Source organism: Anastrepha obliqua, unplaced genomic scaffold (assembly GCF_027943255.1).
Source record: "Anastrepha obliqua isolate idAnaObli1 unplaced genomic scaffold, idAnaObli1_1.0 ptg000027l, whole genome shotgun sequence".
Classification (NCBI taxonomy): Eukaryota; Metazoa; Arthropoda; class Insecta; order Diptera; family Tephritidae; genus Anastrepha; species Anastrepha obliqua.
In genome coordinates this window covers 285001-297500 of record NW_026562185.1, presented here as the reverse complement: position 1 = coordinate 297500, position 12500 = coordinate 285001, and the positions used below count along the sequence as shown (strand labels likewise).

The window sequence follows — 12500 nt, the reverse complement described above, 5'->3', positions numbered from 1 at the left end:
CTTTTCCTAAACCCATACTGCCTATCCGACCTAACACCCCGAGTTAGCTCCTGAAGCCGCTCAACCATAACCCTTTCCAGCACTTTTCCAAGCACCGGAAGGAGGCTGATACCACGATAAGATCGAGGATCGCTCCTGATCTTATCGGGCGACTTCAAGAGTGCAACGACCCTAGCAATTTTCCACTCGCGTGGAAAATATCCCTCCCATATGCATTTATCATAAATGGCCTCCAAATATTCCGGAATGAACTTCCACAAGCATTTGCACATCTCTCCGTTCAAACCATCAAAACCTGGAGACCTTTTAGACCTGACCAGGCCAAATGCATAATCCAACTCCTCAGCTTCTATTGGAGGGACAGGCACCTCTTGTGCAGGAGGAACCTGAACCTCAGCCCTGGGAAAAAACTCGCCTAACAGAACATTGGCACACTCTCTCCACGTCGATAATACAGTATCACCTACGCGAAGAGAGCTAGCCATCTCATTTCGACGACCCCGACAGATCCTATAGACCTGTCCCCAAGGGTCGTCCCTATTTTCCCCCACAAATCTCCTCCACTCTTCCTCCTTCACTCTCACAAGCATCTTCTTATATTCTTTCATCCCTACGCTAAATTGATACTTGAGCTGAGACAGATTCTCCGAATTGGTCCGCCTGCCGCGTTGAAACAAACGCCTCAAGCGTCGGACAGACCTCCTCTTTGAATTTAACTCACTCGTCCACCATTTCACACCTTTCATTCTCACAGCCCTAGCTTTCCTAAACAATAAGTCATTCACACCCCAAACACATTCATATAGACGAGCAATTTGCTCGTCAACCCCCAATTCCTCAAACTCCCTAAGCGGTATATCCAATACCGCTTCCCTAACAGTATGTCCATATCGGTTCCAGTCGGTACACGAGGTACGCCATCGCCTCAATGGACTCCCCCCTTCTAACTGCGGGGTACGGGGAGTAACCATAATTTGTATTAAATTATGGTCACTAATTCCCCAACCCCCCCTAACACTCCATTTACACTCGAACCTACCCGCTGCTGCGTCATTCATGAGCGTCACGTCAATGTCACTCACACCTCTAGGCCCCTCAAACGTATACCATACGCTTGGTTCGTTTGCTACAAGAAGGTTATTCGCCACAACCCACTCGCTCATAACCTCACCCCGAGTGTGGCTCCGATATCCAGCAGTATGCCTGGATACCTTGCTGAACCACATCGGGGAGGTAGCATTCGCGTCAAGACACACGATGGCAGGAATGCTACTCTCAAGTAGTAGCACCGCATCAATGTATCTTAAGTAGGGCTCTAGAGGCTCGTCAGACTTGCAGTACAAGCTGACGACATTCATTCTGCCGAATTCCCCCTCGACACACACACATACTCCCCACTGTGATGAGTCAACTACTACACAAGAGTAGCTTGGCTCACACACAGCTACTGCGGCCTTGACTCCAAGGTCCGTAAAGACCCTGAAGCCCCCAGGAAGGCCTCTCACCACCCCATTGGTGGAGTATGGTTCCTGGAGCAAAGCAATGCCGCAGCCCCCCTCCGACATACACGCCCCCAATTCACACATCACGGCATATGACCCCTGACAGTTCAGTTGATATAGTTCAACCATCAATGTCTAGCGTTCGCACGGGCAACAATGGCACAGTACACCGGGCAGACAGTGGACATCATTAGATGTCCGGCTGGCTTGCCCTTAAACGCACAGTTGCGACAATGCGGGGCATTGCCACAACCTGCACTCCTGTGTCCTTCTTGCCCGCACCTACGGCAGACATCCTTCTTGGCTCTGCATTCTGCCACCCTGTGATCAAACCCCATGCATCGGAAGCAGCCGGGCGTCAGTTGGTCTGGCCGTACCCGGAAGGAAAACCACTTTATGTAGCAACGACCTGCTTCCAGGAGGGCGGACATTAGCATGTCCGTTCCCTCAAGGACAACATTCGTCACCCCATCGGGGCTGACCTTCCAAGGACGGCTGATCATCCTCACGTCCTTCTCACGGCACCCAGGGCTGAACTCCTTGAGGTTCAACCGGAACAACTCTCCCATGAAATCCTCAGGGGAGATCTCCGTGTGAACCCCCTGGACCACAACCCTAGGCCCCAGCTTCCGACGTATGCTCACATCGAGCCCCACTTCGGAAAACTTGGCATTTTTTGCCAAGTTATCCCTCTCGGCAACGGATGGGGTGCGAATAATCGCACCTCCATCCTTCAACGGGCGCACCTCGTGCACCCTAACCCCCATGGAAGGCCCAACCTCCTTTACAACTTTCTTGATCACCTCCTTGGAAGTAGTGGGGGTTTTACCCCTTACTACGACCGACCAGGTCTCAACTGGCTTGGGCACCGGCAACGCAGGCAACACAGGCGCAGGCGCCTGAGGTGCCGGCATCGACGCTGCACCAGCCAGCGCAGCTCCAGCCGTCCTCCGAGGTGCTTCCTCCCTGGTAATCTTCGTGGCTTCTAGTTGCCCACGAAGATGGGCTATCTCCCCCACCATTTCCACAAAGAGTTCCTCGAACTCCAAGGAGTACCCCAGGAGGTCTTTTGCAACACTTTTCGGGACGCCGTCCATGTCAATGACGGCTCCACTAAAGGCCGTCACAATGGACTTGAAGCGCCCCATAAACTGCACCGCAACTTTCTTGCGTTCGGCATCCCCACCGATCGCACCCAAACCTTTCAGGGAAGCACCCAATTCCCCGCGGATTTCCTCCAAACGCTTCCCTGCTGGGCCTAATTTCTCCCCCGTCTTCCGCCCCTTACGCCCACCCCCAGTCTTTCCACTTTCGGAACCACCCTCGCTTCCACTCACCTTTTCAGGTACCTTTAGAGATACCTTCTCCACCGGAACCGCTGCACCTCCAGCGGTCTTCTTCTTGGTACGGGGAGGCGACCGCAAAATCACCTCCTCCTCTCCGGACGTCGTCTCGTCCATTGCCGACGATGGCACCGCCGAACCGCTTGGAAGAGGGGTGTTCGCCCTCTTCCTCACTCCTTCTAATTTGGGCATTGCCCAACGCTTCACCACTAAGGTTGCCGAGTTCGCCGTATAAAGGCCTCCCGAGCAACAACAAAAACTGGGTCCTTTTTGGGCGACGGCAACTACTGCACGGCAGGAATGAGCCCCGCACAGGTACGCACACAGCGACTGCACCTATCGGCGAGCCAAAGCAAAGCGCGAGGGCGTAGCCCACAGCGCCAACCAAAGGTCTGGCAAAGGCCACCACCAATGCCTTGCCGGACGGAACACTGTTCCCCGAACAAGGACGGGTCGACCGAGGTGGAGCTAACGCCGAGCTCGACCGCAGGCAAAACGCAGCACGCTCTGTTCGCGGCACCTGCACAAAGTATTCAACCTTGGCGCAGTACTTAACCCACGCACAAAAGGGGACGCTCTTTTTACTGTTGCCAAATATGGCAATATAGCGGCACGACAGACCTAGTGTACGCCCGCACTGTACACCCACACCGAATGTAACGGCACGCGCACACGAGAAGGACGCCAAAAATTAGCGGCACACGCCAAAAACCACGCCAGAAATAGCGGCACTCAAAAGTTGTAAACAACTTACCAACAAGGTACACTTGTACACAAAGTACAGCCACGCGAACAGTGGCGTCACCAGCACAAACCGTAGTCACCTGAGCAATTGCTCGTAAACAATGCACCGCTATGGTACAGCTACGCACAACACACCACGCCGAAAAACAACGGCACGCCCGCAAAAGTTGTAAACAACTTAATGGAAAATTTCCAACGCTGTATCTAGCAGCACTCACAAACACGCACTCTGTGTCTATAGCACGGAGTATATTGGCACTCACTGGAGTGTCCAACAACACTACCGTACGGCACTTTCAATTATTCGTAAACACTGTACAGCTACTACAAAGTAGCGTCACTCGGACAACGGCACTCACTAGCGCAATAAATTGTAAACACTGTACCGCAATAGTACAGCCACAACAATATAAGCGTCACTCGCACAACTATAACACTACCGGTTATCACACGCGGATATAGCACACAGGCACACAGCGAAATCGCAAAAATAGCACACAGCGCACGGCACGTCCGTTCAGCTCAGCAGTCACACTGCGAATGAGTAGATAGGGACAGTAGGAATCTCGTTAATCCATTCATGCGCGTCACTAATTAGATGACGAGGCATTTGGCTACCTTAAGAGAGTCATAGTTACTCCCGCCGTTTACCCGCGCTTACTTGAATTTCTTCACTTTGACATTCAGAGCACTGGGCAGAAATCACATTGTGTCAACACCCGTTAGGGCCATCACAATGCTTTGTTTTAATTAGACAGTCGGATTCCCCAAGTCCGTGCCAGTTCTGAATTGATTGTTAATTGATAATCGTTATAATTTAAAAGGAATATATATCGAATGATATAATTCCTTAAAAATTTTAGCAAGAAAGTTCCACAATTGGCTACGTAACTACTATCCGGGGAACAAGAATCGTAATTCTCTATTTACCCAGAACGAGTACATAAACCATGGTATTGCTTCCCAATCAAGCCCGACTATCTCAATCTTCAGAGCCAATCCTTATCCCGAAGTTACGGATCTAATTTGCCGACTTCCCTTACCTACATTATTCTATCGACTAGAGACTCTTCACCTTGGAGACCAGCTGCGGATATTGGTACGGCCTGTTGAGAAGTTTGCGTGACCCCACCATAAATTTTCAAGGTCCGAGGAGAAAATATCGACACAACAGTAAATGTCATGCTCTTCTAGTCCATCTACCATATCTCTCTTCGAAAGACTTCCATGGTAGTACGACTATAAAACAGAAAAGAAAACTCTTCCGATATCTCTCGACGGCTTCTTTATGGTCGTTCCTGTTGCCAGGATGAGCACAAGGCCCATTTTTAATAACAAACGGATACTCAACAGGTTACGGAATTGGAACCGTATTCCCTTTCGTTCAAAATAATTCAAGTATTTTAATTATTTTTAAATATATTTTTATTAATATTTTTTTTTATTAAAAACTTGAAAATTTTCGGCTTTCGCCTTGAACTTAGGACCGACTAACTCGTGATCAACCACTGTTCACACGAAACCCTTCTCCACTTCAGTCCTCCAAGGTCTCATTCGATTATTTGCTACTACCACCAAGATCTGTACCAATAGCGGCTCCATGCAGGCTTACGCCAAACACTTCTAAGCACACTATTGTACCCTCCTACTCACTAAAGTTTCAAAATTTATAAATCAATCGAAATTGTTTTATAAATCATCTACTTTAGCGGTAATGTATAGGTATACAACTTAAGCGCCATCCATTTTAAGGGCTAGTTGCTTCGGCAGGTGAGTTGTTACACACTCCTTAGCGGATTACGACTTCCATGTCCACCGTCCTGCTGTTTTAAGCAACCAACGCCTTTCATGGTATCTGCATGAGTTGTTAATTTAGGCACCGTAACATTACGTTTGGTTCATCCCACAGCGCCAGTTCTGCTTACCAAAAGTGGCCCACTGGGCACATTATATCATAACCTCAACCTTCATATCAAGAAAGGTGAGGTTCTTACCCATTTAAAGTTTGAGAATAGGTTAAAATCGTTTCGACCCTAAGGCCTCTAATCATTCGCTTTACCAGATAAGATTATTTTATATAATTTTTAAATGCACCAGCTATCCTGAGGGAAACTTCGGAGGGAACCAGCTACTAGATGGTTCGATTGGTCTTTCGCCCCTATACTCAATTCTGACAATCGATTTGCACGTCAGAACTGTTTCGGTCTTCCATCAGGGTTTCCCCTGACTTCAACCTGATCAAGTATAGTTCACCATCTTTCGGGTCACAGCATATATGCTCAAGGTACGCTCCAGTTAGAGGTATAAATAATAATAAATTATCATTATACATAACTATATGGAACGCCCCGGGATTGAATTAATTGACTATTTATTAAAAAATAGACTAAAAATTAATCCCATTATATTTAAGTTAAGTTAATTATGCCATTAAGTTTAATATAACTCAATGACTTGCACATATGTTAGACTCCTTGGTCCGTGTTTCAAGACGGGTCCCGAAGGTATCCTGAATCTTTCGCATTGTTAATCATATAAATGCATACAAATAAATATTAATATCATAGATATTAAATTTTTTGTAAAATTCAAAAAATGAATTTTAGCATTATATATAATAAAATCTATCAACACTTTATCAAATCATTAGTATTTATTTTATGTTAATATGCTTAAAAAGCAAATTAATTTAAATAAACTTAATATCACCAATGATCTTTTGATAAATACTTTATTATGTTAATAGATTACAATGTCCTTATATGAAAAAAATGCACATTATTTTTTTAATTATTTAATGATGAATTTTTCATAATGGATATTCAGGTTCATCGGGCTTAACCTCTAAGCAGTTTCACGTACTATTTAACTCTCTATTCAGAGTTCTTTTCAACTTTCCCTCACGGTACTTGTTTACTATCGGTCTCATGGTTATATTTAGTTTTAGATGGAGTTTACCACCCACTTAGTGCTGCACTATCAAGCAACACGACTCTTTGGAAATATCTTTCTAGTAATCATTAACGTTATACGGGCCTGGCACCCTCTATGGGTAAATGGCCTCATTTAAGAAGGACTTAAATCGTTAATTTCTCATACTAGATATTAAGATATTCCATACACTGCATCTCACATTTGACATATAGACAAAGTGACTTAGTGCTGAACTATTTTCTTTTCGCTCGCCGCTACTAAGAAAATCCTTGTTAGTTTCTTTTCCTCCCCTCATTAATATGCTTAAATTCAGGGGGTAATCCCATATGAGTTGAGGTTGTTTTAATATTCTTTTTTTATCTTCTCACAATTTAATAAAAAAATTATATCATCTTTTCATCTCTATTTTTCTTTTCTCCTTTTATATATTGTAAATATATAAAAATAATAATAATGTAAAATGAGGCAATCCTAGAATAAAAAATTTAATTTTTATGCTAGACATTCCTCCTTTTAATTACATATATAAATTATTATTTTATATATATATATATAAATAATATGAAAATTTTTTGTAAAGAATACTTAGATTCAATATTTTCATCATTTCATTTTATTTGAGAGGATTTTTTTTTTAAAGAATATATAATAAATAAAATTCATTATATATCTTTATTTTTTTTGCTATTAATATTATGAATTATTTAAAATCCAATAATATACACATTTGCTTAAATTCAATTATTTTTATAAAAGAATAAGCAACTTATTTAGCATAGTCTTACAACCCTCAACCATATGTAGTCCAAGCAGTACTTTAAAATTGAATTTAATGTACATAACAGCATGGACTGCGATATGCGTTCAAAATGTCGATGTTCATGTGTCCTGCAGTTCACACGATGACGCACAGTTTGCTGCGTTCTTCATCGACCCATGAGCCAAGTGATCCACCGCTTAGAGTATTTTTTTATTTATTTTTATTTATAACAAATGTCAATTTTTTTTTGCATATATTAATTGAAAGAGTAAAATTAAATAATATTAATAATATATAAATTGATTTTCTTTCAATAATATATATCAAATATATTTAACTCTAAACATTTTTATTAAGTTGCGAATGTCTTAGTTCAACAATAATACAGTGGTGGTATTTATTATGATTCAATTATTTTGTATTTTTTTAATCATTTTATGTATATATATAATAATATAATAAATATATACCACTTTTGTTATTGTGAACAAATTAACTTATCATTCAATCAAATGAATAATAAGTACAACTTTTTATTTTCATGTTTAAAGGTTTTTAAAAGAAAAAAATAAGAAAAAACATTACAAAATGTACCATCATATATTATATTTAATATGATATAATTGATGGATCACAAATTGAATGAAAAAGAATAAAAAGAATTATGGATTCAAAATAATTATATAAATTTTTTTTTTTTTTTCTTTTTTTTTTTTTTTTTTTTCTTTTTGTTCGTTTGTTTGCTTGTCTGTTTGTTTGTTTGTTTGTTTGTTTGTTTTTCTTACGGATATGGAACACAATAATGATCCTTCCGCAGGTTCACCTACGGAAACCTTGTTACGACTTTTACTTCCTCTAAATAATCAAGTTCGGTCAACTTTTGCGAAACAACCGTGACACACGAGGCGTCACAGTGATCACGTCCGGAGACCTCACTAAATAATTCAATCGGTAGTAGCGACGGGCGGTGTGTACAAAGGGCAGGGACTTAATCAATGCGAGTTAATAACTCGCACTTACTGGGAATTCCAAGTTCATGTGAACAGTTTCAGTTCACAATCCCAAGCATGAAAGTGGTTCAGCGGTTTACCCGGACCTCTCGGTCTAGGAAATACACGTTGATACTTTCATTGTAGCGCGCGTGCAGCCCAGGACATCTAAGGGCATCACAGACCTGTTATTGCTCAATCTCGTTACTGCTAGACGCAATTTGTCCATTTAAGAAGCTAGTGTCCTTATAATGGGACAAACCAACAGGTACGACTCCACTTATATAAACACATTCAAACACTTGTACATTCAAGATGTACGCATGAAAGAAGGCTATATAAGTTTCAACATCATAATCCTGAAAGCATCTATTTAATATATTTGAGTCTCGTTCGTTATCGGAATTAACCAGACAAATCACTCCACGAACTAAGAACGGCCATGCACCACCACCCATAGATTCGAGAAAGAGCTATCAATCTGTCTTACACGCTTATGTTCGGACCTGGTAAGTTTTCCCGTGTTGAGTCAAATTAAGCCGCAGGCTCCACTCCTGGTGGTGCCCTTCCGTCAATTCCTTTAAGTTTCAGCTTTGCAACCATACTTCCCCCGGAGCCCAAAAGCTTTGGTTTCCCGGGAAGCGACTGAGAGAGCCATAGTAGTAGCTACACCCAATTGCTAGCTGGCATCGTTTATGGTTAGAACTAGGGCGGTATCTGATCGCCTTCGAACCTCTAACTTTCGTTCTTGATTAATGAAAACATCTTTGGCAAATGCTTTCGCTTAAGTTAGTCTTACGACGGTCCAAGAATTTCACCTCTCGCGTCGTAATACTAATGCCCCCAAACTGCTTCTATTAATCATTACCTCTTGATCTAAAAACCAATGAAAGTAGAACAGAGGTCTTATTTCATTATTCCATGCACAAAATATTCAGGCATTTGGAGCCTGCTTTAAGCACTCTAATTTGTTCAAAGTAATTGTACCGGCCCACAACAACACTCGATGAAGAGCACTGAAGTAGGTTTAAATAGGAGGAATATATAAAAAATACATTGTATTAATTATATATAAGAACTCCACCGGTAATACGCTTACATACATAAGGTAATGTACATACCACAATATATAGTTGTACTACCCGTATGAAGCACAAATTCAACTACGAACGTTTTAACCGCAACAACTTTAATATACGCTATTGGAGCTGGAATTACCGCGGCTGCTGGCACCAGACTTGCCCTCCAATAGGTCCTTGTTAAAGGATTTAAAGTGTACTCATTCCAATTACAGGGCCTCGGATATGAGTCCTGTATTGTTATTTTTCGTCACTACCTCCCCGAACTGGGAGTGGGTAATTTACGCGCCTGCTGCCTTCCTTAGATGTGGTAGCCGTTTCTCAGGCTCCCTCTCCGGAATCGAACCCTGATTCCCCGTTACCCGTTGCAACCATGGTAGTCCTAGATACTACCATCAAAAGTTGATAGGGCAGACATTTGAAAGATCTGTCGTCGGTACGGGACCATACGATCTGCAAGTTATCTAGAGTTCAACCAATTTAACGATCAAATGATCGCTTGGTTTTAGTCTAATAAAAGCACACGTTCCATAAGGTCCGTGTTTATATTGCATGTATTAGCTCTAGAATTACCACAGTTATCCAAGTAACTGTTAACGATCTATGGAACCATAACTGATATAATGAGCCTTTTGCGGTTTCACTTTTAATTTGTTTGTACTTAGACATGCATGGCTTAATCTTTGAGACAAGCATATAACTACTGGCAGGATCAACCAGAATAATATTTTTATTTATATATTTTTCTTTGTTTTTCATATTTGAAAATTTCATAAATTACGGTGTATATAAAAAGTAAAGGGGCGACCCCCCTTTAGCTTTTCTTATCAAAATTCAAAAACCGTTTTTTATGAAAAAGAATTTTCGTTCTCTATATTATATATTTTATATAAAAATATAAGAACGATATTTCTTCTTAATATTTGCCAATTTTCAAATAATTTATCATTCTTAATAACATTTTACTTTTTTTTTCAAATGCATTTTTAATGTAATAATTTCATATATTACATAATTTTTCTCTTTGAATTGAAATTAATAATTTCATAATTCTATTTTTTAATCATAAATATATATGATTGAAAAAATTTTCTCCTCTTTTCCTTTGTTTAAAATTTAATTTTTCTTATAAATTTTTGTTTTTCTTATTTTTTTCTCTTCATCATCTGTTTAATTTCCTGTATTTATACAAGAAACAAACAGTTGAGGATAATTTCTATGTAATGCTAGTATAGAATATAAAATTTTGAATTCAAAAATTTATTTCTATTTAAACTAACTATAGAAAACCAGGAATAAAATACAATAACACCAATATGCCATAACATGTTAGTATAGAATATAGATTCTTCATATATGTATATATATTCGAAAATTTTTTCTATTTAAACTAACGTATGGAAAACCAGGAATAAAATCATAATATTACCAGTTTAATATGGCTCAAATTCGAGTTTCATATAGTTATGATTCGATTTATATGCTTCAATATCATTGGTTAGTTAACTTTTGATATTTTCATATTATATCACATGCCTTCACCGTGAGTGTTTTTTGCCATGCACACCTCACATTGTCAAAAATGTATGGGAAAAATTCATTTCAATACATTTCAGTTTGATTTGAAATGTCTTTATTATATATTTTAATGGCAATATGCCAAGGTTATATTCCATAACTCTTTATTTAAACTAACGTATGGAAAACCAGGCATAAAATCACAATATTACCAGTTTAATATGGCTCAAATTCGAGTTTCATATAGTTATGATTCGATTTATATGTTTCAATATCATTGGTTAGTTAACTTTTGATATTTTCATATTATATCACATGCCTTCATTAGTTAACTTTTGATATTTTCATATTATATCACATGCCTTCACCGTGAGTGTTTTTTGCCATGCACACCTCACATTGTCAAAAATGTATGGGAAAAATTCATTTCAATACATTTCAGTTTGATTTGAAATGTCTTTATTATATATTTTAGTGCCAATATGCCAAGGTTATATTCCATAACATGTTAGTATTAGAATATAGATTCTTCATATATGTATATATATTCGAAAATTTTTTCTATTTAAACTAACGTATGGAAAACCAGGCATAAAATCACAATATTACCAGTTTAATATGGCTTAAATTCGAGTTTCATATAGTTATGATTCGATTTATATGCTTCAATATCATTGGTTAGTTAACTTTTGATATTTTCATATTATTTCACATGCCTTCACCGTGAGTGTTTTTTGCCATGCACACCTCACATTGTCAAAAATGTATGGGAAAAATTCATTTCAATACATTTCAGTTTGATTTGAAATGTCTTTATTATATATTTTAGTGCCAATATGCCAAGGTTATATTCCATAACATGTTAGTATTAGAATATAGATTCTTCATATATGTATATATATTCGAAAATTTTTTCTATTTAAACTAACGTATGGAAAACCAGGCATAAAATCACAATATTACCAGTTTAATATGGCTTAAATTCGAGTTTCATATAGTTATGATTCGATTTATATGCTTCAATATCATTGGTTAGTTAACTTTTGATATTTTCATATTATTTCACATGCCTTCACCGTGAGTGTTTTTTGCCATGCACACCTCACATTGTCAAAAATGTATGGGAAAAATTCATTTCAATACATTTCAGTTTGATTTGAAATGTCTTTATTATATATTTTAATGGCAATATGCCAAGGTTATATTCCATAACATGTTAGTATTAGAATATAGATTCTTCATATATGTATATATATTCGAAAATTTTTTCTATTTAAACTAACGTATGGAAAACCAGGCATAAAATCACAATATTACCAGTTTAATATGGCTTAAATTCGAGTTTCATATAGTTATGATTCGATTTATATGCTTCAATATCATTGGTTAGTTAACTTTTGATATTTTCATATTATTTCACATGCCTTCACCGTGAGTGTTTTTTGCCATGCACACCTCACATTGTCAAAAATGTATGGGAAAAATTCATTTCAATACATTTCAGTTTGATTTGAAATGTCTTTATTATATATTTTAATGGCAATATGCCAAGGTTATATTCCATAAAATGTTAGTATAGAATATAGATTCTTCATATATGTATATATATTCGAGAATTTTTTTCTATTTAA

The 12500-nt window shown here is 39.0% G+C and overlaps 1 non-coding gene and 2 pseudogenes across 1 annotated transcript; all 3 read right to left on the bottom strand.

Moving 5' to 3' along the window:
- Positions 1–4086: 4086 nt before the first annotated feature.
- On the bottom strand, positions 4087–6863 carry LOC129251546 (large subunit ribosomal RNA; annotated as a pseudogene).
- Positions 6864–7307: 444 nt separating this feature from the next.
- LOC129251516 (5.8S ribosomal RNA) lies at positions 7308–7488 on the bottom strand (annotated as a pseudogene).
- Positions 7489–8083: 595 nt separating this feature from the next.
- On the bottom strand, positions 8084–10074 carry LOC129251519 (small subunit ribosomal RNA). The gene has a single exon (XR_008582977.1). It is a non-coding gene; the product is annotated as a small subunit ribosomal RNA (ribosomal RNA).
- Between the last annotated feature and the right edge of the window lie 2426 nt (positions 10075–12500).